Below are 18,025 nucleotides of genomic sequence, written 5' to 3'. Positions count from 1 at the left end.
AAAAAACTTGGACCATCTCCCCGAAGGGAACCCTGATGGGATGCGAAGCAGCAGCGGTGCGCACGGCGTTGACCCGGTTGAAACGGGCGTCGACGCGAGTGCTGGAAGAACGGTTTTGAATCGAAACTCGGTGTAGCGTTTACTCGAGTAAACGTTTGTTTGAAACGCAAAGACACGGGAGGCGGGTTGGGTTTCGTGTAAGATTCATTAAAGCGTTTGCCAAGACTTCGTAGTCGTTGTTTCTTCGGAGTCGAGACACGGGCGCTGGACCGGAGCAGGCGCGCGTTACGCCTTGACTACCACGGGTGAAGCGAGAGAGAAGTGACACGTTCAGAGGTGTTCCGAGCGGGCGGAGCAGCCGGCAGCTGCGGGCGCTACGGCGAGCATAGAGGAAGGAATACTAAGGAGAGGCCCTGACGTCACATTCGTGAAGCCTCCACATCGCAAACACCCGCATCGCCTCCTAGCGAAGGCGCAGCGAAACATTTTGCGATTTCCGTCGCGACGTTTGCAAGCGCATGCGCGCATCGCGAAACATTGCAGCCTTTTTTTGTTTGTTTGTTTTTCGCCGTGCAAGCGGTGTAGTCGATTCATGCTTGCTGCTCTTTGTGTGTGTTCTTTAGGAAAGCTACGCAATGCCCAGCTGTTGCACATACCCTGTGCAAATCGCGTGCACTGCGGACAATACCGGGTGTCACCTTTCATGTGTACGTATACGTTCGCTTCATTACTGTTCACTAAGGCATGGTATTTGCGTGCGAAGCTCTCGGATGTGCGCTCTGTTGCTTGTTACTCATTCTGTCAACTCGGAACACACGTGAAAATATGTTTTTGGCGTCTGACGCGCCGTACATACAATGCGCGGAAGGCATCGTACGTTTTAGAGGCTGTGTCGTTCAAACGAAAGGGCAATAAACGTTTGTTGTTGTTATCGGACTACGTGATGTATGTAGTGTGCGGTGTGCGCTCGTTGCGTGCTTGTGTTGTGTGCGCACTGGAATTACAAACTTTACATGCACGGTCGCGTATACAATACACCGCGGTGTCCTCTTTTCGACGTGATGTTGCGTCACCTATACGTCGGCGTTGCGCCGAATAGCTGCTACGCTTACTCCATATACACGAACAAAGAACCGCTAATTGGGCGATAGATCTGGAAATCAGGCTACGAGAAAGGAAAAGAAAGGCCTAAAGCCCAGCAGAACGCGTAAGTCACTGCTAGGTGAGTTCGAATACGATAAGGCAGGGGCTGAATGTTTTTGAATACGGCACGTACCGGTACTTTCTGTACTGTTGCACAAAAACGCTCCACGAAGAATTTCAGCACGCAGTGCTCGGGCCTGCCACGCACGAACAGCCTGGTAAACGTCTGCTTGCAACGTTTTACTACGCGCGAACCGCACAATACGCGCTAAGTTTACGCCGGGACTACAAATCTGAGCAGAAGCGAACCACCGCGGAGAGCACGCCGCGGGGCGTCTGCTGTTTTGTTTGCCCCATACCGGTTTGTTTGCCCCATAAATCTGACGTCACTTCCGCCACACTTTTCGCAATGCATTGGGATACGATAGGGCCTCTCCTTAGTTTTTCCTTCCTCCATGACGGCGAGCATGCTGCGGGTGAGGGAGAGAGTGACGTCAGCGCCCACCTGCGAGGGAAGCGTGCGAGGGGAGCGTGACGTCAACGTAAAGCTGTGGCGTGACCTACTTGGCAACGCTTCAACACCTACGGCGACGGGAATGCGTTGCGGCGCATTCGTACGGACGCACGTAACGGACGGCGTTACACACGTGAGTCAAAGAGCTGCTTCGCATCTAATAATGAACCCAAATACTTGTGCTCACCCGTTGTCACTAGGAAACATGAAAAATATTTGCGGAACTGGAAATCCCTGGGTTAACACACGAGAGATCCGCGCAAAACATGTGACGCTCGGATTTAGCCATCTTCGTTTAATACTCGGTTGGCCTTCTCGACGTGTCCCCCTGCGGCTTCCGTTCACTGCACACGTTTGCTGCACTCTTACGCGCTATCTGGAAGGATCTTGGAGGAGATTTTTCCAGGCAATTATTTTAAACGTCTTTACTAACTGCAATGCACAATAGCAACAGTGAATGCACTCCCGAAATTGCCGTCGTAAAATATTTTTTTGCGGTGATGCCATCACTTGTATCGAAAGTTCGCGCACCATCTCAAACTTATATAAATACTAAAGTTGTTTGCGTTGAATTACTGCAGCGTTTAGTCGCGCTTTTGCTCTCACAGTGTCTTTGTTGGTGTTTCCACCATCTCTTCTTCACCACCATTTGTCGCAAAAAAAGGTCTAGTGTTAGCGAGTCTTCCGTCTCATTTGTAGCGCAATTCGTATGCTTTTAGGCGTCGTAATTATGCCAAGAAGAGACGTTACAAAATTATGTTTGAATTTGAATTATAAAGTTCAATGTTCGTTTTACTGATGTCTTCTCATGGTTTAACAGAACAGCTTTGACACAAAGCTTATACTTTTATATTATGAACAAGTAACATAGAAACTTGGGCCACTCCTGCTACTCCAACGAATGGGACTTACCAGAGAATCCTCTTAGACCTGGATCCATTGATACTGGCTTACTGTAATTTGCCACGGTCCTCTGTGTTAGTTAAGGGAAGCTGTTAACACTTCTCCGATAGTCGAGCGCAAGGCATTCTAAATTGTTCGCCTTTTATTCTAAGGAGCCTCCAGTACAATTCATCTACGGCAACGTTCGTGCGCTTACATTTAGGTGCGCGTTAAAGAACAACATGAGCATGGTTGTTGCAGGGCTGAAAGCCGAAGATGTAGAATGAGAAACCACAGGACGAGCGCTGGTTCGTTTTCTGGTTTTTACGGCTTCCTCTCTCAGCGCTGCATCTACCGTGGAAATATTCCAACCAGTTCCACTTTTCTATTCTACAACCCCAGGTGGTCCAAACTCATCTGCAGAAACCTACCCCGATGTGTCTCATAAGCCTGCCATGCATTGGCGCGTAACGCACCGGCAAATATTATTATTATCGAATCCTTTACCATTCCATCTAAACCCAAACCGTAACATCTGTCAAGCTCAGACTCCATTATTTCGACGCCTTGGCGCTGTCTCTTATTGCAGTATATTATACGCTATGTCGTCAACAATTTTTCTAAGCACATTCTGAGTGCCGGCAGAGCTTATCGCTCTTCCACAGTTACCCCACCCCCTCCCACGTGTTTTTAGCGAGGATTGGCGAGGATCCTGTACTACAGTAGAGTATGCATTTGCCTTCGTTGGTTCATAATTGCGAGCATAGAAAAATTTGCAGTGGCTTAGCTCGACTATGCCAGGATATACGTAGCGTTAGCAAAAGGTTCAGCTGATTATTCTTAGCTTTCCACATTGTTTACGATTCTTAGCCTTCTTCTGTTCATTCTTCGCACGCTGAACCGCTAATTGCCAGGCAGCTACTTCGGGATCCGATGAGATAAGCTTCTAGCCTCTCCTGCGCCGTTAAGCAGCATTTGCGCTCTCCTTCTCCGTGGCGTTACCCACCTGCAAACGCCAGTCAGAGGCGCTATCACGCGCCTCCTGCGCAGTGTCAGACGGCGACTGCAATGCGAAGGCGAATAGCTGCTCGCGCGCCGGCGCCAGTGTGTCTACCATGGCTACGACGTCACACCTCTCGAATGAGCAGACCAGCAGCGGCGAGTCGCGCGCGGCGGTTGCGGAGAGGGCGTGAGATTGCGGTGGCGGAGAGTGGTGAGCCAGCCGTGTGACATCACTGATCCTTGCGCATGCGCAACACGGCTCATGAGGATCCACGCGAAATCGGCTCCGGTTATTCAAGTGTAGCTAGCGCTACAAAATCAGCCTTGAACGACAGGACGAAGGAAGAACAGGTACCATGACGCTGTGGTCTGTGCTCTTTCTTCGCTCTTTCATGTAGAGCAGTTTTTTATGCTCGTACACCTGTACTCTGTCAGTATTTTTCCACGTAAAAGGGAAGAATCCTTAGCGCTCCCTCATATAGTAGGGCGCAATAAGAAGCTCAGATTTGTTCCGTCTTTTCAAATCCCCACACATTTTCTCTCGGCGACGAAAGCATCACGAAACATGCATAATATTATTGTACCGATGACATCTTTTTTTCGTCATCCATACTAAGCATTTTTTCAAGTACCGTCTTTGCTGTCCTATACTATGGAAGACAGGCGCCAAGCAGCTCTCCTGCATGATATGGGGATAGAAAGCACATGTATTGCTGAAATTTAACAAACTGCTGAACTTTTCTCCAAATGTAACAAAGTTTTAATTTTGAGTGGCTCAAATAGACGAAAGTGAAAAAGATGAAGGCAGCAATGTGGAATATAAGGTTCTTTAGAATCTGCAGCCATTCATAACTACATCGCCAAAACAGTTCTTGCGATCCCACACACCGACGTTATTACAGTTTTTTTTAGAATATACTTTTCCATGGGCCTCTTCAGCTAACACTGTCTAACGGCGTATGATGTCCGATATCCGATTTTTCGCGGAAAATAATCAACAACGAAAGCAAATAAACTCAAAACAGCAAAAGCAAAATGAAATCGCTCTCGTTCATCTTCGGTTCCTCCTTCGAAACCCTTAAATGTGTTGGTCACAACTTACGGCCTTTTGACAACTTGTTGCTTGCTCAGTCCACTATCTCAATTTTGCCTACTACTCGGCACTTCAACATGACGGACTAAGACACAAATCCTGTCTCTAAACAGCTCCACTAGCTTGAAACCGGGGACGTGCGATGCACCGCTGTGTCTCATAGGGACACGTCAATGGCAATGACAGGACCGTCCTCTCATTACTACAGACAGCGTTCGGCGCCCGTCACGGACAGCGTCCATCGCAGAAACAGAATTTACCTAAGCCAACGCGCCGCCTTATTTGCCACTCCGAGAAGCGTACGTGGCGTAGTCTCTCGCGGGCGAGCGCACGTTTGCAGGATCTTTTCCTAGGCGAATTAAGGCGCCGCCTTTTAGATGCGAAAGCATCTTATGCTCGGGGCCATGGAGGAAAGAAAAAAGTTAGGAGGGAGCGCGCCTACATCCACAAGCCAACCTACTCTGTAGCCACTCCCTCGTCGTTTCTCCTTTCCCACTTGGTCTTCAGTGCGTTGCCTGCTGGGAAGTGAGCCTTGTTTGGTTCTCGGTAAGTTCTAGTTGACACCGGGCTTGAAGCACGTTGACAAGCGTAGGCCGCCTGCCGTGGTGAGCTTGGTGCCTCGAGGTCAATGTGCATTGATTTCGGTCGCTCGTTCCCTAGACGCTGCTTGTCGTACTTAATGATCCTGCCGATTTGAAAGGGCTGCCTTTTGTGTCCTCACTTTTAAAAGGGGGCATAAAATACTTCACACGCGCACACGGGACACGTGCGACGCTTGTGCACCTAAGCACACAGCACCTCATGGTATGTGCATTCCGGGGCTCGTTTTGCCTGCTCGATGATTCGAACGAGAACGTTGTGGCTGGTTGTGGCAAATAGAGGTGACCACAGGCGAAAGAGCTCCAATGCGACACAGATGCACACGCAAAATAATGCAAGCTGCGGGAGCCAGCACCGATATATTGCGTCCCATGATGCCTCCACGGAGGAACGGGAAAAAGTGCGACGCAACCTTCGACGCCACCATGGAAGAAAATGCATGGGTTAATGGCCTCAGAGACACTACGCGTAAAACTCACCGCTAGCCTATCACGTGGGGGTGCTCATTTCCCAGCATGCCCCTGTTTCATTTCTTTTGGCTGGGCTTCAAAAATGTCCCGTGGCGCTTCCTCCTAGTTTTTAGGAGCTGGCTCGCAAGGTTCTTAAGCTGGGGCTATAGTGAACTGGAACATATATAGTTCGCTATAGCTGGGGCAAAGTCCTGCGGCGTACGCGTAACCTTAGTTCCAGAAGTGACCGATACAGGCGCAGCTCGCGCGAAAGAGAAGTCTCTTCCTCTTGTTCTTCGAGCGCCTTGATGGTGATACTAACGCAGGCAAAACCACATGTATGATGTATATCATAGCCAACTGTAGCATGGACACGCTCGCGCGAAAGAGCAGTCTTAGTCCTCTTCTTCTTCGAGCGCCTTGATTATGACAACAACGCTGGCCAAACCACATATATATCACAGCCAACTGTAGCATGCGCACGCTCACGCGCATTCACGGTTTATGGGATCATCTCCGAGCCAGCTCCTCTATCGTCATTCACTTCGTGGATATGGCGTGAGTTTTTTAAAGACGATAGTCTTTCTTGGGGAACTTAAACGCAGAAATTTTGGTCTGTCTGTATGCCTTTGTTTGTCGGCACGTCACTCGATACAGCCACCCAGCCAAAGTTGAACCACTTGCCCAAGGGCCAGTCATCTTGAACGGCTGACTAGGTTCATACTTGTGTACATTGTTGATGAAAAAGCAAACATTACGCATATCTGAGGCGCAACATCACTAGGCAAGTGTTAGGTGGTGTGTTCCTTTAATAGAAAATACATAGATACATAATTCTAGAGACCCTAGTTTCTTAAGCTGCGCTGAAAATGCGACTGTGCTGAAACTTGCCTTCCTCCGCGCCCTCTGCACGAGCTCATTGTTGTGTTTCGGTTTCGGTTCAGTATTGCACTGTACGAATGCCATGGGGCGCCGCTCTGGCATTCCTGTTTTACCCAGGCGACGTGTAAATAAAAGAGTGTGTGGAGAGTACTCGTTGAGTGCGGACGTTTCTTTTGCTTCGGCGCTTCGCGCCAAACCGCGTGTTCGGGCTGGCTGGCGTCCCCGCCGGTCGCGTTGGTCACCGCCGGTCTTCGCCTGCTGGTGCGCCGGGACTACCAGCCCGCAACACAGCACTCATGTTTCCCGACGTATTGCCAGATGGCGTCTATATCTCACGCAGCGCCTCTTCTATCGTCTTTAGACGACATTTGCAGCGAAGCACGCAGATGCGCGGCCAATTTTTTATTCCTCCATGCTCAGGGCAGTGTCCGTTGTGCGGCGTCCGCACTCATACTGCGCACGCGCCAACGCTCCCCCTCACTTCGCATGAGCGCGAGGAGGTGGAAGGAGGTGGCGTGAGCGCTGCCTCCGCTTCGTTTCTTCTCTCCCGTTTCTGTCTCTCCGCCATAGCTGAGCGCTCGTATAAATGCGGCGCGTGCTCGCACCCATTGCACTCTCATTCGCAACGGCGCTATGGACGCTTGCGAAGTTGAACGTAAACGGCAACGCCCGCAAGCGTTGCACGCTCCTTCCCAACGGCGCTACGAACGCTCACGGGGCTGAACGTAAACGGCAACGCCGGCAAGCGCTGCACTCTTCATCGCAACGGCGTTATGGACGCGCGCGAAGCTGAACGTAAACGGTAACGCCGGCAAGCGAACCTCGAAGCTGCGATGCTGCGAAAGCGCGCGTTCGCTGTGTTTCCGTCATTCTCTCTCTGCGCAGCGGTGTGCGAAACCCCATGAACAACGTCAACGTCGGTGCTAGTTGGAGCGCCAGCGCCACCGCCGCGGAGCAGACGAAGGCTTGGGAAGCCGAACGTAAATGTTAGCGTCGGCGAGCGGTTAATCAATCGCCCGACAACCACCGTCTCATAAATCACATAAGAGAAACGTAAGTTTGATTCGCACCTCCCGCGATGATTTCGCATCCAACCATGGTTGCCCGTAGGGGGACATGTGTAATTTGTGCATCTTGCTTTACCTTGACGGGCGACAACACGAAACACCGGGAAGGGCTACGACCACAGGAGACGCCGAGAGCCTGAGCGCATAAGGTGTGTCGTACTATAAAAGAGCTTAAGGCTTTTTTATAGTCCGACGTAACGTCGACGCGCGCGCACGCTCGGCACAGCACTATTGCGCTAGCAAACGCGCCCGACGCGCGGCGTGACCGACGTGTCCGGCGTTCGTCAGCGTGCCCCGGCTGCAGCCGGCGTGAGATTCGACATGCTGCATTCCGCGCCGGTGATGTTACCCATACTCCACTAGGTCTGCGTCTCTTCGTGTCAATGGGACGCAGAGTGCGCTCAAATGCGCATGCGTCAAGGCGACATAGCGCGTCACGCAAAGGAGAGTATGGAGTGCTCGGTTTTCGCGTCAACGTAACGTGACGAACCAGGCGTCGCCAACTCCCGCCGCTGCGGGCTGACGCGAACGCTACGTCAAAATGTAATCGGCCCTAAGACTCCACCTCACGAATTCAACGCGTTAACCTGCGCTGAGCCTCTGCAGCTAAGTACCAAGTACGTGTCGGTGAGGCAAGACCATCCACGTAGCTTCACGCTTTGTGGATGTTATGGATCATGATAGTGAAATATGTATCACTGAGATTTTTGTAACGGATCGACAGCTTTAAACCACCCCCTCTTTAGGCAATTCACATGGTGGGACACCTGAAGTGATTCTACCCTTCTGGCATGCTGTATTACATCTGCTAACGCCATTCCTCGTGCGACATGACGCCTGTACACTCTTAGAAAAAAAAAGAGTATGCGTGACTCTTTTCGGAGAGTTCTGACTTGCCACGTATAGGACTCTCTTTAGATAGTCACGGTGACTCTCTTTGTGGGTCAGGCTCGGCTCGCTCTAGGAGAGTCCCCTGGCTCTCTAGGAAGAGTGGAAAGACTCTCATCCGGAGGATCACGTTACCACTTATAGGGAGTCAGACGACTCTTGCCGGTAACGCTCCTACGGGGGTCAAGGGACCCACACCGAAGCATCAAGCGACTCCACAAGTATTTTAAGCTACTCATTTGACCCTTGCTCTACTTTTGCGCGACTACTGTTGAAAATAGTGGAGTATTCATTTTAAGGAAGTCCAATGATACTTGCCGTTCCGCCCAGCGACTGCAAAAAAAGAATAGTTCAGTTTTAGCATTATTTTAATAAAACTCGTCAAAACAACACATATTTTCTAGCAAAGTTATTAGAAAGCGCGAAAAGATGGTCTGTGATTTCCAATTAACAAGTTTGGGTATTCCTCATTTACATGCTTCTATGAGTATAGCCAACTAAAATGTGTGACTGTGATGTGCACAGTGTCATATGGTGCTAAATAAACAGCAGAAATCGCCATCATGTCTCCATATTTATTCCTTATGATTAAGAATAAATCAAAAAGTGGTGACGGCTTGAGGCATCAGACTTGTGGCTTGCTAGGTTGTCGCTCCTGTCCTGCGTGAGCACCATGAAAAACGGTATTTGAAAAGCAGAACGTAATATTATGATGAGAAAATGAAATTGCAGCAAAGGTTCGCAAAACCTACACAATAAGTGGTTCACACAGACATAATAAAGGCTAACAACAAAACAACAAAGCACATCCTCCCGCAGTCAGGGGCATGCCGTGAGCGGTTATTAACTGCATGTTTTGCAAACGTAACCCATCCTTAAATACTCAAATAAACAGATGCGAGTACGAGGGCCCGATCGACACCCAGCGCGTGCGTACGCCGTCTACGTCGAGATCAGACATGTCATATGCTAGAATCAGCGCACATAACTCCCACAACCACGTACACTCACTCGATTCTGTTATAATGCCCAACGTCATCGCAGTGTATGCAAGCCACGTAAACAACAAACAGAAACGAGCGAAAAGAGTGCACGGCGGCGGCCGCAACAACGCGCGCCGTCGAAAGTCTAGAGCTTTTTCACTTTAGCGGCGAGGCGTGTCCAACTTGAATGACTACCGCGTACGTTCTGGAAGCCACCGTACTATATCTGCACCTCAAACTGCCGTATTTAAGCCAACAAAAGCCATTATATATAGTGCGTCTGAGCGTTGTGTGCACAGGCTTTTTTTCACGTTCCCACGCGCGGAAGCACGCTGCACACTCAAGGTTGATGGAAATGTTATTATGAAGTGGACTGAAGTGCATCTCAAAACGACATCTTGCACCTTCAGTAGTTCAGACACAACGTGCGATCAGCAAGAAATGGCCCTCGATAATTGTTTGCATCGCTCACTTTATGGGAGCTTGTACAGCAATGCGCATAACGGTGGTAACTCGTTAACTGACAGCAGCCCCGCGGACGCAGGCTGCTGTTGGAAATGGCTGGCAGATAACTTCAGCAAGGCTGCTGCGGACGCCCAGCTAAAGCTGTATAATTAGTACCTACGAAAGCAGTACACTCACCTTTAACGGGTGCCCGTTGTCGGTGGCCGCAGCTCCATGAATATTCCGCCCTCCAAGCGTCACTTCGTGCACGGAGCCGGCGTCAACACCACCGAAGACGCGCAACCAACGCAAACACGCAACGCATTCCAATAGAGGAGACTGAGACAACTGAGAGACTGAGATGACTGAGATTGCTGAGACGACTGAGAGAGGAGAGCGGCGCGCCACCCCGGCGCCAATCCCGTCTGCGTCCGCGAGGAAGGCGCCACAACGGCGCCAAAGGGCAAGCGCGCGATATGTATGGCGTATATGGCGGCTCTTCCGTATACCGAAGCCAATCGAAACGCACTTCAGGAGGGTCCAGTGACTCTTTTCAAAATGCTAACTCTTTTTCTCTGCCTGTACCTTCCAAAAGGGGTCAGATGGACACCCCAAGAGAGTCGCGGTTCCATGACCCTCTTTTGACTCTCTTTTTTCTTAGAGTGTATTGCCAAAGCTCCAACCCTGATGTTATTCTTTTTATCCATCAAGATTTTTCACTTTCTAGAAGTGCCGCCGACGCCGACGCCCCATTTTCGGTGACCCGGGCACTTTAACGCTGTCGCTAAGCAATTCAATAAAACTTTTAACACAAAAGTGTTTTATGCCGGGGTCCACCAAGACTTCAGTGACGTATTTCCGTCACAGAAATGACGTCGAAAAAAATATACACAATCAGATGGGAAAGAAAAAAAGGTACCGTCAACGGGCATCGCACCCACGACCGCTCGGTTCCCAACAACAGATGCCGGGCACGCTATCCACTGCGCCACGGTCACAGACTCTGGAGGCTTTACGAACGCGCCTTTTATATCTACCACTCTCCCGGTAGGCTGGGTGGTTTTGACCTCTGGGAGTGGTAAAGTAATTCGTCATTGCTGTGGCCGCCGCGACTAGCACCTGCAACGCGTTACTCGTCCGTCCCATTCGGCGCGTTTTCAATAGAAGTTGAATTTTCTCAATGCCTGAACACACCGCGAGGTGGCGACCTTTGTCCAAGCGTCGTAAAAGCGTCGGCCTCGCTCATATCATCACGCTAATACAAACCAAAAATAGCTCTGCGACGCGCGCCTGCCTCACCTGGCTGTAACACCGCGTTCCATGCTCACGCGCTCACCCCGAGAAAAAAAAATCACAGCATATCCACGGAGTGAATGATGATGAGTGGGCTAAGCTGCGGAGGTTCATCGGTAAACCGCGAATCTTCCGTGAATTCTGCCCAGTACATCATCACCGACGTGAGGTCGGGCGCGTTTATACTAAAGGTTCGATGAGAGTTATGACGACTTGCACCTCACTTTAATTTTACATGTACGCTGTGAATTTTAATTGTTTAGAAAACCATTGCTTTAGAAAACATCTGGCGTCTTTCGTTAAGCAGCTGGCGTCTTTTCGTTTTGCTTTAGAAACATCTGGCGTCTTTTCGTTTTGCTTTTAGAAAACATCTGGCGTCTTTCCTTGGTTTATTTCATCAATCAACGGCGTTTTGAACAAAATTTTTATTGTTTAATCACGCACAGGAGAAATCTCACCAGGCACTACCTTGGAGGTAAACAATGGCTGCTAATGGGGAATGAGAGACAGAAGAATTCGGCTTTTAGATGCGAAGTATCTTAAGGTCGAGCTCAATCCGGTGGTGGTGGTGGTGGTGGTGTGCGGCGTGACCACCCTCACTGCGCATGCGCATACCCTCTCCACATACCTCCTCTCCACTTCCCCTCACCATTCCCCTTCCCCTCTACCCCTTCCCCACTCCACTCACCCTCTCCATTCCCCTCTCCACTTTCCATCTCCACTTTCCCTTTCCACTTTCCCTCTCCACTCTCCCTCTCCCATCCCTCTTTCCACTCTTCCTCTGAAACGCGGGCTAGACATGCCGAAATTCTCTCCTGCACAAGGCCGCGATGAGCTCGAGCGCATGCGCGTCCCCTCCCCTTCTCTCTCCTCTCCTACGCTGCCCCCCCCCTCTCGCCCGCCTGTCGACCGCGTTCCCCGCTCGCCCTGTGAGAATTAACGGCCAGGCTAGATGGAAGACACGACGCGCGTAGCGTCCCTCTTCGCGTTCCACGACACGAGGTCGGTAGCATGCCCAACGAACGCCAACGGAACGCGATCGTGCAAGTGCTCCGGCTTCGCATCGCCTCATGGTCCCGTTTAGCGGGAGATGGCGTAATTTTAGTTAACGCGCACGCTGCGAATTTTTTATTGTTCAACAACGCACAGGAGAAATCTCCCACCGGCACCACCTTGGAGGTCAAGATCTGGTACTAGCATTACGACTGGTTACGCACTACAAAGGACGAACGGGTGCCGCTTTAAGGAGCTTCGCCCCTAAAAACGCGGCCGGGCTACCGGGGCGGCACGACGCGCTTTGCGTTTCCCTCTAGTCCGGCCGTGGTGTTCAATCACATTTTATCATGCCGCGGGATGGCGACCAAGTTCTGCGTCCAATATGCGATGCTCTTCTGGCTATCGCACCTCGTTCTCTGATTACGCTTTCACCGTTACCTACTGCAGCTATCACAAGTGTTTGTTTAATCATTTAACATGGACGTTAGTCGTCGGGATGGAGATGTACCACCAATCATCAAAGTGGGTGCATACACGTTAAACGGTGCCAGTAGCTGCCAGACATCAATATTGTCACGGGCGAAATAAGACAGACAGCCAGGTGTTGACGTCCTCCCCAGAACCAGACCAGCAACAACAACGTTCTCTTCTTCTTCCACTCGCGTGTACGTGCCACAGCGGATGGCTCATAAATGATGGCATGTGGCATTACTCCCTCTCTCAGAAAAGCATCGTCTCGATGCTGGTTATGCGCACTAAAAAAAAGGAGGAAAGAAAATCAAAACGTCACTATACAAACGAAACAACTGTGCCCGTAAGGCAAAATGAACATGCTGCAGTCACTGAAGAAGTAATTAGAGAAAGTGGGACACAACAATAACAAGCAGAAAAGCAACAAAAAGAAAGACGCTAAGTGGCCATTGTAGTCAAAGTCACTCTACGTTCGATTGACGACGCGAGAAATATGGCTTGAGCCTTGAAACATGAACCACATCAGTTTGTGGAAGCCGACGGGAACGTCTTGGGGTGCCTTCTGGGAGAACCTCGTAGGTTACGTCGCTGAGTCGGCGTAGAACCTTGTAGGGGCCGAAGTAGCGCCGCAGTAACTTCTCTGACCGGCCGCGCTGTCGGATGGGGGTCCACACCCAGACTTCATCGCCTGGTTTGAAGGTAACATCTCGGTGCCGAAGATTGTAGCGGCGTGCGTCTGCAGTTTGGCGACTCTCAATACGGCATCGGGCGAGTTGACGGGCCTCCTCGGCGCGTTGAGCGAACGTGACAGCATTCGTGTTAAACAGTCCCTGGTTGTCGGGGAGGAGCATTGCGTCGAGCATTGTAGTGACCTCTCGACCATACACTAAGCGGAATGGGGTGAAACCTGTACTTTCCTGCACCGCAGTGTTGTAAGCAAAAGTTACGTAAGGGAGGATATCATCCCAGTTCTTGTGGTCAATGTCCACATACATTGACAGCATATCTGCAATGGTCTTGTTCAGCCGTTCAGTGAGTCCGTTTGTTTGGGGGTGATAAGCCGTGGTTTTGCGATGTTCTGTGCCGCTGAGCCTCAATACTTCCTGTAGCATCTCTGCGGTGAAAGCTGTTCCACGATCAGTAAATATGACAGCTGGCGCTCCGTGACGGAGGACGATATTGTTGACGAAAAAGTGGGCGATGTCAGCTGCGGTAGCTTTGGGCAGGGCCTTTGTTTCGCAGTATCGTGTTAAATAATCGGTGGCGACCACAATCCACCGATTTCCAGACGCAGACGTGGGGAATGATCCCAGCAAGTCCATGCCAACCTGATGAAATGGTGCTTTCGGTGTGGCGATTGGTTGTAACAGTCCCGCTGGTCGGACAGGTGGAGTCTTACGACGTTGGCAGTCGCGACATGTGCGAACGTAATGCTTGACAGTCTTCGTGAGACGTGGCCAGTAATAGGAGCGACGAATTCGTTGCAATGTGCGCGTGTAGCCAAGGTGTCCGGCCGATGGTTCGTCGTGGCAAGCATGTAAAATATCGTCACGAAGCGAGGTCGGCGCAACTAGCAGGTAAGTAGCTTGCGTATGGTCGAAGTTCTTCTTATAAAGGACTCCATCCCGGAAACAAAAGGAGGCTAGCGAGCGTGCGAAATTTCGAGGAAGACTAGATGTGCGCCCTTCCAGATAGTCAATTAGTGGGCTGAGCTCCAAGTCGTCGCGCTGTTGTTGAGCCAAGTCGGTTGCTGATACAGAGGAAAGGAAAGTGTCGTCCTGATCAAGGTCTGCGTTGGCACTTCCGACTGGTGCACGTGAGAGACAGTCAGCGTCGGTGTGTTTGCGTCCTGACTTGTGAATGATGGTAACGTCAAATTCTTGCAGCCGAAGGCTCCACCGTGCCAGACGACCTGAAGGGTCTTTGAGATTGGCGAGCCAGCATAGAGAATGGTGGTCGCTGACTACTCTGAATGGGCGTCCGTACAAGTATGGTCGAAACTTTGTTATAGCCCAAACAACAGCTAAGCATTCTTTTTCTGTTGCAGAGTAGTTTTTCTCTGCTGATGATAATGTTCGGCTGGCATAGGCAATCACACGCTCTAGGCCATTTTGCCATTGAACTAATACAGCTCCAAGTCCGACGTTGCTGGCATCGGTGTGTAGCTCTGTGGCAGCGGTCTCGTCAAAGTGACCGAGTACAGGGGGAGCCTGGAGATGGCTTCGCAGGGTATCGAAGGCATGTCGCTGTTCCTGACCCCAAACAAACGGTACGCCTTCTTTCGTAAGGTGGTTGAGGGGTTCAGCGATTTTGGAAAAACCGTTGACAAAGCGTCGGTAGTAAGCGCACAGCCCCAGGAATCGGCGTAGATCGCGCTTGTTTGTTGGCACGGGAAATGCGGCGACGGCGCTTGTTTTCTCAGGGTCTGGGCGGATACCAGCGTGACTCACGACGTGACCAAGAAACTTGAGTTCCTCGTAGGCAAAATGACATTTCTCAGGTTTGAGAGAAAGTCCGGCTGTTCGAATCGCCTCAAGAACTGTCTGGAGGCGCTGGATGTGTTGTTCAAAGGTGTCCGAGAAGACCACCACGTCGTCTAGGTAGACAAGACATGTTTGCCATTTGAGCCCAGAAAGAACCGTGTCCATCATTCTTTGAAAAGTAGCTGGCGCCGAGCATAAGCCGAAAGGAAGGACTTTGAACTCGTAGAGGCCGTCAGGAGTAATAGCGAGTTTTAGTATAGCGGGAAACGCTTACGTTAGCGTTAGCGTGCGTCTCAACGCTAACGCTAAAACAGAACGCGCTGCGTGCCAACTGGTGGTCTTTTAGTACAGCGGAAGGCATTCCCGCTAACGCTAACGCAAGCACATACGGCACCATCTAGACATAAAAACACTAAATGCACTGTAGAATCCACAAAAGCGCAACCAAGTCGAGCTGATCCAAAGTCACGACTGTTGCGTCTCCATGTCGCGTTTGCAGAAGTGTTGAGTTCTGACACACTGGTTTCTGTCGACATGCCGCGTTTGAAAATTCTTCAACACCCCTATTACTTGGCCTTTTTTAAGCTGGGACGCATCACGCGTCACATTCATGCACTGCCTCGAAAGGCATGAAGGGAAACGACGCCTGACATGTATCTGCTTCACTTGTGGCCGTATCTTGGAAAGAGGCGACTAAACACAGCGTCGCCATCTCTGCGCTGCTACAGAAAACATGAGCGAACCTTGCAAACAAATCTTGCTAAGCCTTCTGCAGCGCAAATCCACTTTGTATCTCAAAAACGGAGCTATTTTATCGGCGGTACACGGTTGGCGAAGCCTCATTACTCAAATCTAAATCAAACACGAACATTATTAGGGAATGAATAAGTTTAATAATGCAGGACGACGGCTACAAAGATTCGAAGTGGACGGCTCTCGCTTCAACAGGCACCGCCATCTTGCCCTACGTACGGGATCTCTTGCGTGCGTTAGCGTTGAACGCTATATTCCAGAAATAGCGTTCGTCCGTAAGAGCTCGGGCTACGTTTACGTTCTGCTCATGCGCAGTTAGGAGCACGCAACGCTAACGCTAACGCTAAACCCTTGCGTTTGCTGTTTTCCGCTATACTAAAACTCGCTAATAAAAGCGGTCTTTTCACGGTCACGCTCGTCAACTGCAATTTGCCAGTAGCCGCTGCGTAGATCCATGGAAGAAAAGTATCGAGCGTTCCGTATGCGGTCCAAGGAGTCATCTATTCGGGGTAAAGGATAAACGTCCTTCTTCGTGATCTTGTTCAACTTTCGATAATCAACGCAAAAGCGCAGGGTACCATCTTTTTTCTTCACCAACACAACAGGGGAAGCCCAGGGACTAGTCGATGGCTGGATGACGTCGTCCTTGAGCATCTGCTGGACTTGCTGACGTATGGCGTCTTGTTCTTTTTGCGACACCCTGTAGGCATGTTGTCGAACAGGTCTCTCAGTAGGCTCGGTGATGATACGATGCTTGGCAAGCGGCGTCTGTTTGACCTTCGATGTTGTAGCGAAGCAATCTCGAAATGAATCGAGTATATCCAAAAGACGCGCCCGTTGTGCGGAAGGTAGATCCTGGTTTACGTCGAGAGTGCTTGCGAATGGCATGCCGGAATGGTCACACGACGAAAGGGCAGCTAATGTTGAGGGACCCGAGACGTCGGCAATGTCTTCAAGGTATGCGATCGCGGTGCGCCTTGTAAGATGGCGATACTCCTCGCTGAAGTTCGTGACTAGTAGGCGAGCCTGTCTATTCCTGGGTTGAACAAGACCTCGGGCGACGCAGATTTGCTGTGCAAGAAGGAGAGACAAATTACCCTCCGCGATTACAGTGTCGGGGACCTCCTGCTCACATTCAACGCTGACAAAGAGGCTGCTACGAGGAGGCAGAGTCACAGATTCGGCGGACACGCGTAGGGCTGTCTTCGAGAAGTGGGTGTTGTCAGCCTCAGCTTCAGGATGAAAGGGGTCGTCGAACGACACCAGCAACTCACGTAGATTAATGATTGCGCCGTATTCACGAAGAAAGTCCAGTCCCAGAATGAGCGGACGGGAGCACACAGGTAATACGAGGAAGGAGCCCGTGAACGTCGATGCACGTATTCGAATACGTGCTGTGCACATTCCAGTCGGCTTCACCAGATGGCCACCTGCCGTGCGCAACGGGGGTCCTTGCCATGCGGTCGTAACTTTCCTCAGTTTGGATGCCAGGGCTCCGCTCATAACTGAATAATCGGCGCCAGTGTCGACGAGGGCAGTGACAGCATGATTATCGACGAATACGACGATGTCGGCAGAAACAGTCTTGCTACTCTCTGAAAATAACGAAAAATCTGAGCGGTCATCATCGGGTCGTTGCGTCGAGGGAGGCTCTTTGACAGTTCGTTGGGAAGCGACTTCACCCCCAGAAGCCGCGGTTCCTAGCTTCCCCTGTGGGGACTCGGTGTCCGGCTTCTGAAAGGAGCGTAGGACGACGAGGGCAAACTAGGTGACATGGAGCGGCGAGGCGATGGTGATCGTGATTGGCGGCGTTGAACAGGGGGAGGAATTTGCTGGCCCGTAAGGTACGCTTCGATTTCACGGGGGCGCTCACCGTAGCGTGGGCACCGAGCATCAGGGTGGAAGCCGCGTAGACCGAGTTGGCGGTACTGACAAGTACGATACACGTGGCCCGCCTCGCCACAGTGATAACATAGCGGACGGTTATCCGACGTGCGCCACACGCTTGCCTTGGTAGCGTTCTGTCTTGAGCCGGACGGCTGATACGTGGGTGCGCTCGGGAACCTTGACGCAGGGGGCGAA

This window comes from Rhipicephalus sanguineus, chromosome 10 (assembly GCF_013339695.2).
Source record: "Rhipicephalus sanguineus isolate Rsan-2018 chromosome 10, BIME_Rsan_1.4, whole genome shotgun sequence".
Taxonomy (NCBI): domain Eukaryota; kingdom Metazoa; phylum Arthropoda; class Arachnida; order Ixodida; family Ixodidae; genus Rhipicephalus; species Rhipicephalus sanguineus.
Note: the sequence above shows the minus strand (reverse complement) of the source record.